The sequence below is a fragment of the Sorex araneus genome, chromosome 5, assembly GCF_027595985.1.
Source record: "Sorex araneus isolate mSorAra2 chromosome 5, mSorAra2.pri, whole genome shotgun sequence".
In the NCBI taxonomy this organism is placed as follows: domain Eukaryota; kingdom Metazoa; phylum Chordata; class Mammalia; order Eulipotyphla; family Soricidae; genus Sorex; species Sorex araneus.
The window spans coordinates 189,475,262-189,492,686 of NC_073306.1; positions in this window are offsets into that span (position 1 = coordinate 189,475,262).

A 17,425-nucleotide genomic window follows, 5' to 3' on the forward strand; every position below is an offset into this window, starting at 1 on the left:
TCAGACACAACACTCAGAAAAGCCTGAATTAATGAGCTAGGAGTGTTAGTAAGTTTTTAGAGTGGTTTTATTAAAGTCTTTTATATATCCCTTATGTCCACTCATCACTGCACTTACCGCTTAGTATTGAATTTACTTTCGACCAAGGCATCTTTCCTTCTGGCACTGCATTTTTTTTTTCAGACAATCCCTGCTGTGCTCATGCTTTACTCCTGGCTTTGCATTCAGAGGTCACTCCTGGTAGGGTCAGGGGACTTTATGCAGTACCAAGGATTGAGCCTGAGTCTTCTATAACCAACCTACTTTGTCAAATATCCAGTCCTGACACTGTATTTGTTGTTATTGCATTTCTAAAGCTTAGAAAAATAACTGGAACCATGTGATTTTCTAATAATTCTCAGTAAATTTTTATAACTAAGTGGCAGTAAACTTCGAATTCCAAACATACCTTATAATCTAATTTTTCCAAAGTTCAGACATAGGCAAAGTAAAACCAATGAATGACAAAAGGGGTATTTAGTCCATACGTGCTGTTTGTGCAAAACAAGGCAGTGTGAAAACAAGAACTCAGGTCAAAGCTTAAAATTGGGATAAGGAGCAACCTGCTGGAAAACATCTTACATAGAAAGAAGACAATGACTTTATTATTTAATGATGATTAAATACCTCATAATAACTTTTGAAAAGAACCTATTTGATGATGATTTCCTTAAGTGTGAATACAAATGACAAATATCAAGTTTAGCAATATAAACTAAGGCCAGTTAGTTAAGCTGTGTTTTGTCTGAAATAGAAGAAAATTATGCTCAAAATAGAGTAGCTTATGCTAGTCATCCAGACAAATATATACCTGAGTGAAGTTTCAAACTCACCCAAAGATGTTATCTTGATACAGTAACTATGGGGTATCTGATCAACACCAGCAAAATAAACTGTTGATAAGACATATAATTTCCCTCTGAGAACAGTTCACATGATTAAAATAATTTTTTCTTTTGTCCTTATTTCATTTTCATTCTGCCAATACAAATAAATCATATTACTCTTTGTAGTTCATTCTACTTGCTAGGTAAAATGCTGCGTAATTGATAAATTATTTAATAAGGACAAATTAGATGACCATACTTGTAATTTTTTAACAGTTTATACTACTAAACTGTTTCATTTTTCTTAGGGAATTTTCAGGATTGTTCTTCAGTTGGTTCTAACTATTGTGAGCTAAATTCTTAGGGTCTTGAAATATATTTATTTTATTTCTGATTTATCACAATTAAATATATAGCAAATCAATAAAAGTAGGGAAAAGTAATTTTATTATTTCTTTAGGCAATAAAGTCTCCATTTCCATAATTCTTTTGTTCTCTAGGTATAATAAATATAAAATTCAATATATATCTAATATTATTCTTCCCCAGTAGCATTTCTCTAGTGCATTTGTGATCTAAATCCTTTTATTTCCTTGAAATTAACTCACAAGCTGTACTAAAAATTTAATGTCAATATCAAATAAATTACTGCTACAAGTAAGATGGAATTATCTGGTATTTAGACTTACTCACTATTGTAAAAGACAAGTCACTCAGGTAGAAATAATTAATTAACACATGGCTTCTATACAACTTGTCACCTCACATTTGATGAATGACAAAACCTTTGAATAGGACAAAAAGCTGGAGTAATTTTTTAGCCTAAAAATATGTTATTTGCAGACTTATTTGCATTTGCTACAATAGTGCCACAAGATACTGGCAAGATAAAATAATAAAATATTAAAAATACATCAAACTTTTTGCATATATTAACTGGCATTTTGTCTTAGGGTTGGTTAATTATTTTCCCCTAACTATTCACATCAGTCATAAGTAATTTTAGTGAAAGTTTAAATATATCCTTATATTAAAAACCTGAACTAAATTTCTCCATCTTCTATATATTATTTCTTCATGAATGTTACTTTGTACTATTTTCTAATCCTATTTTGGTTTATTTTTTCCAAAATTGTGTACCATAACATCTGCTTTAGGTGGGTAAGATCTGCCAAGGGTACAGAAACCAAGAGTGCAGAAAAGTAAGATTGGTATTGAAGCCTGTTTCTATATGTCATCTGTCCTAACAATTTTTATTATAAAATAATATGTGCTGATGGATATAATTTTATATTTAGTTCATAGTAACTGATATGTGATTCTAGATCTTACAAAATTAGCTATTGTCTTACATAAAAATCTTCAGAAATTTTTTATACTAAGTGCAATATTACTTACAAAATAATATACCACTCGAATTAATTAATACTTCTGTGTTGAATGCCTATATTCTATTTATAATTTATAAAAACTTTCCCAGGAAATCAAAAGGATAAACAGTTACAATTTATAAAATTTGGACTTAAAAAAATAACTAAGAAGATATTTGCAGATTACATTTAATCTTGCTTTGTAGTTGTATAAAATTTTATTATAAAATAATACTATGTATAAATGTGTATTTTGATTCAATTATAAGATCTATACTGTGTGCTGGAAATATATATATATATATATTTTTTTTTTTTTTTTGCTTTTTGGGTCACACCCAACGATGCTCAGGGGTTACTCCTGGCTTTGCACTCAGAAATTACTCCTGGCAGTGCTTGGGGGACCATATGGGATGCCGGGGATCGAACCCGGGTCGGCTGCGTGCAAGGCAAACGCCCTACCCGCTGTGCTATCGCTCCGGCCCTGGAAATATTTTTAATATCGTGATTAGATGTGAAGGTTTTTTTTTTGTTTTGCTTTTTTAGGTCACACCCAGCAATGCACAGGGGTTATTCCATGCTCTGCACTCAGGAATTACCCCTGTCACTACTCAGGGGACCGTATGGGATGCTGGGAATAGAACCCAGGTCGGCCGTGTGCAAGGCAAACACCCTACCAGCTGTGCTATCACTACAGCCCCAAGATGTGAAGATTTTTAATGTTAATATAACAAAGTAACAAGTGCAATGATAAAGACATTTTCTTAAATATGTGAATAAATTGGAATAGGTTTAAAATTAAAATTAGCATTTGAAAACATTGACAGAAATAAGAATAAGACTCCTGCAAAAATCTTAACAACCATTCTTTACCACATATTTGAGTAAGTTTGGCTGGGGAAGAATATTATTTGTCTAGCACAAGCCTTTTACTCAGGAAATAAACAGAATATAAAATAGAAAGAAGATGACAAAATGAATAATAAAAACAAGTGCGGGTATTCAACTGGTACTCATATACATATAAAGCTCTAAATAGTAAGGATTTGGGGGCTGGAGAGATAGCACAGCGGGTATGGCGTTTGCCTTGCACGCGGCCGACCCGGGTTCGATTCCCAGCATCCCATATGGTCCCCTGAGCATGGTCAGGGGTAATTCCTGAGTGCAGAGCCAGGAGTAACCCCTGTGCATCGCCAGGTGTGACCCAAAAAGCAAAATAAATAAATAAATAGTAAGGATTTTCCATCTTGAAAAGAATTTAAAAATTCTTAAGGTTATTTTATGCTCCTAATTAGATTTTGTATAAAATCCTCTTCATATACTAAGTACACAAACAAAGACACATACACACACTCACTCACACACACACACACACACACACACACACACACACACACGTTTCCAGCACAGTATTACATTTGTCAAGAAAACAGTTTGCCCTTTTGGGAAAGTCTGGGCATATTTGGCACTCTTTGTTACTGCACTTTTTTTTAACTTTTTTTTTTCTTTTTTGCTTTTTGGGTCATACCCAGCATTGCTCAGGGGTTACTCCTGGCTCTGCACTCAGGAATTACTCCTGGCAGTGCTAGGGGGACCATATGGGATACCGGGAATTGAACCCAGGTCGGCTGTGTTCAAGGCAAACACCCTACCCGCTGTGCTATCACTCCAGTCCCTGCACTTTTTTTGTTTTGTTTTGTTTCTCATCCTCAGGTTAATCAAGATTGAGTTTATAGTGTCAGTGTTCAAAAGCTTAACTCTTTTGCCTCTACTTGGGGTTCATAACTAGTTGCACTCAGGCCTCATTCCTAAATTTTTGCTCAGGGCACATTCTTGGTTGTGATTGGGGGATCATATGCATTATTGAGGATATGAACTATGGTAACTCCTATATTATCTCTGCATTCTCAGAGAACCTGTTTTTTTTATTTAACTTTATTTTTATAACTTAGTTCACAATATTTGATTACATTTAATATTCGAACACCAATTCCCCCATCATTACACATTCCCACCACCATATTTTGGATATTTTCATTCCGAATCCCAATCCCTGCCCCAAAGCAGACCTAAATGATTTATTTTGTATTGTTTGTTATGAATAAATTGCTAAAAATGCTCCAAAAATCTTTCCTTAGGGAACACCATGCTTTTCTTAGGGAAGAGTGTGTAAAATTTACCGTATTTCACATAGGGGCCATTAAGTAGGGCTGGAGCGATAGCACAGCTGTAGGGTGTTCGCCTTTCATGCGGCCGACCCGTGTTCGATTCCTCCACCCCTATTGGGGATCCCGGCAAGCTACCAAGAGTATCGCGCCCATACAGCAGAGCCTGGCAAGCTACCTGTGGCATATTGGGTATGCCCAAACCAGTAACAAATAAGTCTCACAATGAGAGATGTTACTGGTGCCCGCTCGAACAAATTGATGAGCAATGGGATGACAGTGACAGTGATAAGATATCACTAATATGTTGTTAAATATTGAGACTTGTGTGCTTATCTCTCTCTCTCTCTCTCTCTCTCTCTCTCTCTCTCTCTCTCTCTCTCTCTCTCTCTCTCTCTCTCTCTCTCTCTCTATCTGTAAAAATATATTTCCCTCCAAGATTGGTTGCCTTCTACTTTGAACCTCATCTAATGTGGTGTGAGGTATGAGAAGTCGTGCGGCGGCTTTCTGGCCATGCAGACAAGATCTATTTCTGAGTTGACGTTTCTACTTCTGTTTTTGTTGGGATGTTGTTGCTCCTGAAAATGAACTGAAATCATTTTACCCTTATTAAATCATTCCCATTTTGACACTTCCTTTTCACTTGCTGAGTCTTCGTGCAGGTTCTTTCTGAATAAATAATGTGCACCTAAATCTCCTAAAATTTTAGTGTATGAATTGAAAACATATTTCAACATGCTTATCAAAAGTCCTTACTCTAGATGTTTAATATTTTTTTCTTATTTTTAATGATCCTGTGCTCTTCATATCTGTCTTCTTTGAGTACTACACAAAACAGTAATCCCTTTTCTATTTGATTGCTAAAACTGTTCTAACAGAAATTACCTCAGATAGGATTATTTAAAGAAGAATAAGTTATTATTATTATATGGTTACAAACATCAGAAAACCCAAATTAATATGTAGATAGAACCATGATCTTTTTAAAAGTAATAGGGAGAGTTTTGTTTCGGGACTTTCTTCTCTACAGATAGTGTAACTTCAATCTTTAGCGTTTGTTTATTGTTTTTGTGTCTTTTGAAATTAAATCATTTTGTGTGTGAACTTGGAGTAGGGACTTTACTCAAGCATGACTTTATTTTCATGCCCAGGTCATCATAACACAGGGCTGGAACACCTGCTTTGCATCCAGTAGCTCCATTTAGCCAGCATTATATTACCTAAATAATGCCAAGAGTAGTCCTGAAAAACCATAAATATGCCTTGATCCCTCAGTCATGACCATATTTTTAAATTACTAGTTACACTTACTATGATCTTATGCCCAAATAAGATAAACAATGTATAAATTTGAAAGAATGCAATTTAGCCATCATCATCATCATCATCATCATCATCATCATCATCATCATCATCATCATCATCATCATCATCCCATTGATTGTCGATTTTCTTGAGCGGTCTCAGTAACGTCTCCATTTGTCCTAGCCCTGAGAGTTTAGAAGCCTCTCTTTACTCATCCTTTAGAACAGTGCTACACTGGAGGCTCTTTCAGGGTCAGGGGAATGAGACCCATCATTGTTACTGGTTTTGACATATGAATATGCCAGAGGGAGCTTGCCAGACTCTCCCATGTGAACAGGAAACTCTCGGTAGCTTGCAAGGTTCTCTGAGAGGGAGAACTAGGCTATAAGATGTCTTCCGGGAGCTTGGTTTTATAGTCTCTTTATAGTCTCTGGATGTTGGCCATTGATGGGATTACATGGCACTAGGGACAGTTCCTAAGTGTGACTACTGCAAAATGGGGGACCTGGGCGGAAGAGGCACAGTCCCGATCCGAGCATGCTTAGAGGTCTCAGCCTCGGTCCTGCACACTTGGGTTCCTCTGCGCATTCCTTCATGTGTGAAACTCATCCAAATGTGTGGAGAGGGGCCTTGAACATGACTGTGGCTGGGTTCTGGAGGTTTTTGGCTGCTGTGGCTCTGCTTAGGGCAGGAAAGGAAACTCAATGCACCCTCTCCAAAGGAGCCCCAGTGAAGGCAGCCAGGTGCAGGGGCAAGAGACTTTGTATATAAATACAGATTATATTAGTTCATAGCTAGAAATAAAAAATTTAAAAATAATTAAGATCAATTGACTGATAATTACAAAAATGTCACTGAAGCATTCTTTTCTCTATATTCTTTTGAATGTAGAAACAACTTTAGTAGTCAATATATTTCAAATTTAATCTAGTTTTAATAAATTTGGCCAGTTATATTGTCAAAGCACAGTAAGAACAGAGATAATCAGTATATCAAAGGATCAAAAATTCTGGCAGTTTTCTCTTTGTTGGCTGTAAACTCAGTCTCAATTTGTGAAACAGTATGTTCTCTGACACTTCAAAGTCCTAAAACTCCAACTGTTTCCAAATTGTATATGATAAATAAATAAAAAAGACTTTTCCCTGTGGATCTCGGAATGTGAGTCAAGGTATAGAGTACCTGCATCACATGTAGAAAGTTCTTGATTCAGTCTCTGGCACTATATGGTCCTCACGTGGCATCAAGTACAACCCTGGTGACCCCCAAGCACTCTCTGGAGAGTATGTGACTCCTAAACACCATTAAACATGTTCTCCCAAAGCAATGTACAAATAATTGTTTCTGGGTTCATGAAGACAGACAGACTGACATGATAAATAGGAATATCAATTCAGGGACATGGGGAAATCGCAATGGGTTTGAATGAACTCTTTATACCTGGAAACCCTAGAACGATCCCTGGCATCTCATAATCCCCTAAATTCTTCAAGATATCCTGAGCACTGTGGTCGAGGGAAAAAAACACAAAATAACTAAAAATTAGGAACTTTGCATTTAGTTAGTGTATGGAAAAAAACAAAAGCAAAAGTTTATTTTACTCACACACACATAAAAGACAAAATCTCCCAGATTCCTGCTGGTTGTAGAAGGCTCAAAACAAGATAAAACACACTGATTTTCACTCCAATGCTAAGAATAATAACCAGAGAAGATGAATGTATAAATAGCTCTGGTAATTATACACAATGAAGTGTTATGCAATGAGAAACAACGAAACCATGAAGTCTACTGCAAAGTCTAAGGAGTTACACTGCATCACATTAAGTAACATAAATCAGAGGAAGAGTAACAAGTACCTGCTGATTTCAGTCATCTATAGAATATAGATGAACAAAGCTCTGGAATAGACTACACAAGTGATGACAATCTCTTGACCTTGGAATGTAGAAATGAGATTACAAAGCAGTAGGGGATGTGAGAGGACGAGGCAGAATGAAATGGGTATATAATGCGCTAGAGAGTCTTCAGAGCGTTGTTGGTGGTGATGGTACAGCTACTATACATCAAAGTTAACATAGCATAGCTTTATTATCTTAACTACAATAAAATAATTTAAAATGGTTAAAAAGAAAAAAGGAAAATATCCAAAGCAGATTCCTATAGTACAAGTGATATTTCAGTGGATAAGATACTTACCTTGTACACAGTCAACCCGGGTTCTTTCTCAGGTCACTCATATGATCCCTGAGTGCCCCTAGGAGTGATCCGTTAATACTCAGCTAGGAGTACACTAGCCATTACCTGTGAAAAAATACAAAAGGAAGGCAAGTGGTTTTATGTTAAACTTCTTCATCGGTCATTTGGTCCTTCAGATGAGCTTAATCAAGATGTTTACAAAATGATATGCAAATATATATTTAAAAAATTTTTTATTAGTGAATCACCGTGAGATATAGTTACAGATTTAGAAACTTTCCTGCTTCCATTTCAGTCATACAATAGTTGAGTGTCCATCCTTCCACCAATGCCCATTTTCCACCATCAATGATCCTAGCATTCCTTCCGTCACCCTCCTGCCAAAATATCTTTTTTAAAGATTAGCTATATGCCTACTTGAAGGCTTTTTACAAAAAATTAATTTTTTCAAGTGGCAAACTTGATTCTTTATACCATTAACTCATGAGGATAATCTAATTATGTAAGAATGATTGTGAAAAGGAAAGTGGCATTTAATTGATGCTATGTTGCTTTAGCTGACTTAAAACTTTATGTCAATTATTGTCAATGAAATTCCTTGACTTAGATATTCTTATTGGGCAATAAGAACAGTAGTAATAATAAAATTAAATAACCAAACAGTATTCACTGAGAAACAACTTGTGTAATTTTAATTGTTTTTACTTTAGTAGTAAGATTTTACCTGATTACAAATCAAATGTTAAGTTATTCTAGATTTAGATAAAATACTAACTTGTTTCAGTAAATTCTCACTAATAACTTAATTTAAGTTATTTAAGTTGTGAATTTCATACCTGCTAATATCTAATGCCGGGCTGGAATAATAGCACAGCAGGTAGGTCTTTTGCCTTGCACATGGCTGACAGGAGTTTGATTCCTTCACCCCTCTCAGAGAGCCCAGCAAGCCACTGAGAGTATCTTGCTCACACGGCAGAGCCTGGCAAGCTACCTATGTCATATTCAAAATGCCAAAAACAGTAGCAACTAGTCTCATAATGAAAACATTACTGGTGACCGCTAGAGTAAATCAATGAGCAAAGGGATGACAGTGATACAGTGACTAATGACAAAATAAGGCAAGGTATAATATATGCTCACAAAATTTTTTTTCAAACTAAAAGTCACAAATTGATCAAAAGGAAATTACAGGTCAGATTTTCATGAAAAAAAATATTTTAGTAAAATAGTAAATAATTATTTTAATGATTTGCCCATACCCCAAAACATAGTAAAACTTTTAATATACGTTTACTAAAAATTCATAACATATTTCTTCCTATCCAGCAGTCAGAATATTATCAATGTATTATCAAATTATCATCAACGTTTAAATATAGTCATCGATTTTGGGTAGTGATACTTAGTTCTCTCGAACATCTTTCTGATACTGTTTTTTTATATTGACTATGTTATCCCAACATATTTTTCCTTTTGACTCATTTCAAAGTCATTTTCCCACACAGTTTACTATACTCAAATTAATTATATTTGTGTTGTTTTTATTATTACTTAGTAATTCAAGGAGGTACATAATATTAATTCAGTGTTATTTTATTATTACATAAAATATATCAATCTTTAAATAATACTGTAGCACTGTAGCACTGTATGTAGTCCTGTTGTTCATCAATTTTGCTGGAGCAGGCACCAGTAATGTCTCCATTGTGAGCCTTGTTACTGTTTTTGCATATAGAATAAGCCATGAGTAGCTTGCAAGGCTCTGTTGTGTAGGCAGGATGCTCTTGGTAGCTTGCCGGGCTCTCCGAGAGGAATGGAAGATTTGAACCCGGGTCGGCCACATGCAAGGCAAATGCCCTACTCGCTGTGCTATTGCTCTAGTAAATACTTAAATATATTTTAATCTCCAAATATGCATTTTTTCCTTTTTGCATTCTTTTTATGGTACAGACTAATTATATTATATTTGGGTGAGTGTCCATGTACTAATTTTTCTTGTCAACATTATTGAAAAGTCCCAGTAACTGATCATAGTCTTCCTAATCTTAGGGTATTCTGTAGATATTCTGTAGGTACAGATTGCTTAAATATGAAATGATCCTTACATTGTAATTCTCATATATTGATCATTTAGAAACACTTGGTTTTGATTTTGTTTTATTTGACTTTATTGCAATATGAATTAGTTGCACTGCTAGGCAGAAAGATATGTAAACTTATTTCTTGCTCTCACATTTTAATTTTTTCTGTAAAGGCAATATTGATGCCTTTTACAGACACTAATGTTGCTTTTTTCCCATATACTTTTTTCATTTCACACGTATTTATTTCAATTAATTCATACAGATTACTTGTACAAAAACATCAGAAATATTAAAAGGGTGGAATAGAAATATTGTTTTTATTTTAATAAATCTTTTTATTTCTTAATTTTTTCATTTTTATTTTATAAGGTAGTTCACAATATTTGATTACATTTAATATTCAAACACCACTTCCCACCACCATATTTCGGATGTTTCCATCCCAAGCCCCAATCCATGTTCCAAAACACAACTGTAATAATACATTTTGTATTGTTTGTTATGAAAAGCAGTTGAAAATTCTACAAAAAAATGTATTCATAGTGGAAATTGTGTGAAGATTGTTCGGGAATTGAAATATTCCTAAAGGACAAATTTCACAAATATATCAATATAAGAGTATTTGAAGAAAAATATTCAAAAGTGACTAAAGTTTTAATGTAAATGCAACATAACCATTGAAACAATTATGCAGAAATATATGTAGTCATACTTTGTTTTTCACTTATTAATAGCATACTTTTAAAGGTGGATTTTTTGTTTGTTTTATTCTCAACAACTTTAATTATATCTTAGTGTTAGTTAGACATCATGTTGTACAGTGCATCCCAAGTTCTTATATTTCATTCTTTTAAATTTTTTGTCAGAGAATCACTGTGGTGTACAGTTACAAACTTATGAATGTTTGTGTTTGCATTTCACTCATACAGTGATCATTTACCCATGCCTTCACCAGTGCCTATTCACCTCCACCAATGATCCCAGTATCCCTCTCACCACCCCCACCCCATCCCCCACCACCCCACCCTGCCTCTGCAGCAGGGCATTCCCTTTTTGTTCTCTCTCCTTTGGGGTGTTGTAATTTGCAATAGAGGTATTGAGTGGCCTTCATGTTTGGTTTATAGTCTACTTTTAGTTCTCATCTTCCAACCTGAATGGGTCCTCCCAACATCCTCTACTTGGTGTTCCCTTCTCTATCTGAGCTGCCTTTTCCCCCAGTATGTGAGGCCAGTTTCCAAGTTGTGAGGCAGACCTTCTGGTCCTTATCTCTGTAACTCTTGGATGTTAGTCTCGCACTCTGTTATTTTTTATTCCACAGATGAGTGCAATCTTTCTATGTCTGTCTCTCTCTTTCTGACTCATTTCACCTAACATGATAGTTTCCATGTTGACCTATTTATATGCAAAGTTCATGACTTCATCTTTTCTAACAGCTGCATAGTATTCCATTGTGTAGATATACCAAAGTTGCTTTAACCAGTCATCTGTTTTGGGGTACTCTGGTTTTTTCCAGATTTTGGCTATTGTATACAGTGCTGCAATGAACATACAAATACAGATGTCATTTCTACAATAAAAGGTGGATATTTTGATATTCTGCTCAAAGTAACATGCTTGGAAATAGAGCACTGATTACTACTATAGAGTAATTTCATACCATAAGTTTCTGGAGGAATAGTATAGATCAATTATAAACATTAAAAAAAAGAACAGGAAACTTCATGTTACATAATAATTCTATACTATATAAATTATGATCTATTTTGAGTCTAAAGAAAAGTTTGTCTTTATGTATATTTTTTTAATTTATTTTTTTTTACTGAATCGCCATGCAAAAAGTTACAAAGCTTTCAGGCTTATGCCTCAGTTATACAATGCTCAAACACCTGTCCCTTCACCAGTTTACATATTCCACCACCAAAAATCCCCAGTATACCTCCCACTCCCCAACCCCCTACTCCCACCTGCGTAGCTGATAAATTTCACTTTACTTTCTTTTTACCTTGATTACATTCCACATTTCAACACAAAACTCACTACTGTTGTTGGACTTTCCCCCAAAAAAACAGCCCTGCTGAAAAGGAGGCATTTGATAATTAGTTTTCCATTGCTGAGAATGAAGAGATATGAAGTCTGAGATTTCTGTATTTTAGTATTACTAAGTCCAGGGAGATTTATGTCAGAAATTGCATAATTTTCCTTCCTGGGGTAGCATGAGGCTATCGCTTACTTCACAATGTAGACACATTTCTGCAAGAAGCTACTGGTACCAAAAGTAGTCTAGCTGGCCATGGCCATGAGCTGGCCACCAGTCTAGCTGATCATGGTCGATTAGCAGCGGAGCAGCCGTGGCCACCTGGTTTGCATCTTGGTGGAGAGCATGCCAGTATCACCCCTGTTCCGAGATCACCCGCAGGTCCTGCTGTTGCAAGTTCGTACCTCTTTTTTTTTTTCTTCCTGCACCTCCAAGTCCGTACCCCCTTAATGGTCCTTATAAGATGGTGGACGTCACGCCGTCTTTCCCCGAAAAGGGAAAAAAAGCCAAGAGAGAAAGACCTTTCCCCTCCTGGGCCAGCATGGGGCTATGGCTTAGTTCATAGTCTAGAGACATTTCTGCAAGAAGCTGCTGGCACCAAAAGGAGTCTAGCTGGCCTCCAGATTGTGGTCGATCAGCAGCAGAGCAGCTGCACACACGAGCGGCCACCCGGATTCTTGTCTTTATATTTTAAAATGACTCCATTAATATATAATAGAAAATAAATAGAAAACTATGTAGTTTAGATCACAATCCCCCATTAATCACCGATTTCTCGGGTGGACTCAGTAACATCTCATTTCGTCCTTTCCCTGAGATCTTAGAAGTCTATTTCAACTTGGCCCTCCTAACGATGTTACACTGGGGTCTCTTCAAGGGTCAGGAATGAGATCCAGCTTGTTACTGGATTTTGCATATGAATACACCATGGGGAGCTTGCAAGGCTGTCCCATGGGGGCAGGAAACTCTCAGAAGATTGCCAGTTTCTCCCAGAGGGAGAAGTAGTTTAGATATAAGGATTAATTTGAATTTTCTTGTACTATAATACTTTAAAACTACAGCATTCAAACCAAATGCTCCTAGAAAATTAAAATAAAAATTATTTGTGAAGTTTGTTTATTATATACCCAAATGAAACTTTTGTAATTGCATACATAGAGATAGACATAGGTATAAATGGAGATAAAAATATATAATGTATCACAAATATACAATTACATATTATATGAAACAATACTATTCACAAAATACAGTGTTATTTAGAAGTGGCAATCATGCATTTAATTCATTTAATTTTTCAAGTTGTCATTTAAAAATAGGTAGATTATTATTTATTTAAAATCAGTCAAAGATTCACAAATTATTCTCAAAGAAGAGCAAGATGCTGCAGAGATGTCTTGGGATGCTAAATATTTAAAAATATTTAGAATTGCAGGAAAGCACGGCTGTTCCACAGTCTCACAACATCTCATACTATTCATAACAAGCAATACAAAATAAATCATTTAACGTCAGCTTATGAAGCAGGCTTGGGTGATGGAAAATTCAAAATAATGGTGGTGGGAAGGTGTAACAGTGATGGGATAGTGTTGAAATATTGAATGCAAACAATTATTGTGAACAACCTTATTAAAATAAAATTTAAAAAATAAAATAAAAATACAATCAATCAAACCATTTTGACATACAATAAATGTAAAGATTATCAATTAATATTGTATATTATTTCACTTTAGTTTTTGAAATTTAGTTTTGTATATATGACTTAAAGTTACTGAAATGTTAACTTAAATTTATTTTTAATTACTGAAGTCTGTAGGTATTATAGCATAGTCTACAGATAATATATGTATCAAAAATAAGTGGGCTTGATGCTTAATACTATTTTTAATATAAAATTATTTTATTAATTTTAAGTATAAGGAAGTAGTAATTTACATTTTAAAATATTTAAACAATTTTTCATTCATGAATAAGTAAAATAAAACCCTTCAAAATAGTCTAAAGGTAGAGGAAGTTCCAAATATTTGATAAAGTTGAAATTATCTGATCATTAAACCAAATGCATGATAAAGGAAAAAATTATAAACCTATATCTCTGACTAATATGGATAAAAAAGTTGAATTGTTCTTTTGATAAACATGTTTTGATAAACAAGCAAACAACATAAGGAGACATAAAAATAGATACATTAGAGTTGAAAAAAATAAGAAGTGTCAGCTCTCCCTGAATCCAGATTCTCTTCTTTCTAGACAAGTGACCAGAAGCAGAAAACTACCCCTGAATTCCCTATTCTACAGTAATACAAAATTTGAATAAGTGACCTAATATTGCAAAACAATTGAGAAGAGTAAATAAGATAAAATATACAAAAACTGTAGCACAATATAAATAAGTCACACAAGGTATATGCAATGCACTGTGGAAAATGATCACTATAAGATCAGTTATAGATTTTCAAAATAGGTCAATGAATTCTGTGCCTACAGAAACATTAAATTAATAAGAGTTCTTTTCCAATCATCTAACAATGGTTCTAATTCACTCTACTTTACTGTTCATTAGATATGAATTAGTGAAGTTCCTTTCAAATAGGTCTGCCTATATAATCATTATTTTAACCTGAGTTCATTTTTTAGTTAATGTAGCCTGAAATGTGAATCTGGTGAGTAATGTATTTTAGTTTTACTGCCAAGAATTCTGAAAATATTCCCAAATTTTCTTGGCAAATGGAGTGTGTCTCCATAAGGTTACAAATTCAACACTTTTATATAAAGAGAGAAAGAGTATATGATCATAAAACTTTAATTATTGAAAATTATAGATGTCATATGATTATATATAATTTAATTGCAAAATAGTTAATTTCTTTGTCATGTTCAATTTATACAGTATAGAAATAAAAATGATCACTATATTTGTGAAATATAATTGCATGATTTTTATTTTTGCTTGATGTATCAATTTATATTGTGTATTTAACACAGTTTTTTCAATAAGTATTTAATTTCATACTTTTTTGTTATAACATCTGAAAAATTGAGTTCTGTTCAATTATTAAACTCAATTATTTTTTCACTAGAATGTACTTAACTGATATGATTGTAAGAGAACTGCAATCTAAAAATGACAAACTAAATGAAATATCTTTATTTGACTTTGAATGAGTTGTGGATTGGCTTAACACTATGCAATCTTAGCTTTTTTTTCTGTTTTGGTTTTTTGGGGGGTGACATACCAGTCTGAGCTCAATGCTTACTCTGTGCTCAGGGATCACCCTGATGGGGCCTGGGGTGCCATGGATAGAATCATAGTTGGCAGTGTGCAAGGCAAACATATTACCCAATGTACTATCTCTCCAGCCCCAATAAGTGTATTGTATATACAAGACAATAAGTGTATTATATATCCTTAGGCTATACAATAAGGACTTAGAAATATAAGAATAAGCAATTGATGTGTATCCCAGGGCAAATGCTTTCTTCACATACTACAAATTTTGACACAGACCGTTTTCCACCTCATTTTAATATCCTTTAAATTGTTTCTAAAAAACATGACACCAGTATTGAATGCTTGATGTATTTTCAATAAAAACTAATTGCTAATAATATTTTTAGTTACACACCATTTTTATTTGTCTGAATATAGATATTAATAACAAAAGTAAAATGAGAATATCTCATGAGTCACTAGCAAAACATATGCATACACACACACACACACACACACACACACACTCCCCAAAGATGAATCTTTAAGAGTTAATTTTCCGTAACTGTTATAATACCTTTTATGTCCAACTTTAACAAATACTTTCCAACTGAAATATATGCTTTCGAAATGCAACATGAGCAGCATATAACATTACACGCTGCAATATAGAATGGTACTTTAGGTGAAATAGCTATTCTCAAAAATCAAAGTAAAATTTATGAATAAAAAATTCCATACTTACTGAATAAGACATACTTATAAAGCTTATAATTTGCAAAAGTTTTAAGACTTCTAAAAGAGGTTCACTTTCATAGAAATCCAAATAATGACATGCTGCATTTTAAATAAATTGTCAACTTTATATCAACTCTTTGAATCTCCTTTTTTTCACTTTCTGTCTTCAAGATACTGTGTAGTTTAGAAGTATGTATTTCTGGGACAGGCTAACTCATTTCCTTGTTTTATTTTCTTTGAAGATATTAGTTTCTGTTAAACATGGATTACAGTCAGTAAATTGAAACTTATCTGACATTTTTTTTGAAATATAATTAACTTACACATAGTAATCATGATTAGGGATTTAAAATAACACTTGAACATAACCACATGATGATAAATGAGACAAATAGCATGGTACTTAACTCTGGAAAAAGGAGTCCAATACTGAATCACACACTTTGGAGAGATTCACCACATAGCTTTACTGAAATTAAAGTATAGAATACATTTTCTATAGCATATGATATAAATATCTAAAAGTAAATTCATCATCATTTCTTGAGCAGTCTCAATAAAGTCTACATTCATCCTAGCCCTGAAATTTTCGAAGCTTCTCTTTACTCGTCCTTCCCAACGGTGCCACATTGGAGGCTCTTTCAGGGTCAGGGGAATGAGACCCATCATTGTTACTGGTTTGGGTATATGAATATGCCATGCGGAGATTGCCAGCCTCTTCCATGTGGGCAGGCAACTCTCGGTAGCTTGTCAGGTTCTCCGAGAGGGAGAAGTCAGCTATAAGAGTCTCTTGCCCCCAAGCCTGGCTGTCTTCACCTGGGTCCCTCGGAGGGGGTGGGTTGAGTTTCCCTCCCTGCCATGAGCAGAGCCCAGCCACTAAAGACCTCTAGAACCCAGCCACAGCGATGCTCAAGGCCCCAGCAGCCAGGTGTGGCACAATCCCAAAACAAAAGAAGCATAGTAGTTCCCATTGGAAGCTACCCCTGAGTAACCACTGTGTATGGTCTTAAAATTTTTTTTTAGAAAGCAAAGCTTATTGAATAGTTATTAATATTTCCCTTTAAGTCTTTACCATTTAGTCATTTAAGTGCAATTCACGCTATTTATAACTTAGAGGGGAAAAAATTATAAGCCAGCCACCATGCAAAGTAAAGTTTTCCCTTGAAACAGCTTTTGATGGCATGCTATTGATCTATTTTGTGCATATCATTATTAAAAATGGGTAGAGGAACCAGAATGGAGTACAATTAGATAGGGCATTTTCCTTGCATGCAGGTGACATGGGTTTGATCCCTGGCACCCTGTATGGTCCTCCCCCAAGCACTGTCTCAGTAATTCCTGAGTGCAGAGCCAAGAGTAACTCTTGAGCATTGATGGGTGTGACCCCCAATATATATATATGTATGTATATATATATGTACATATATATACACGTATATATAATAAAATACC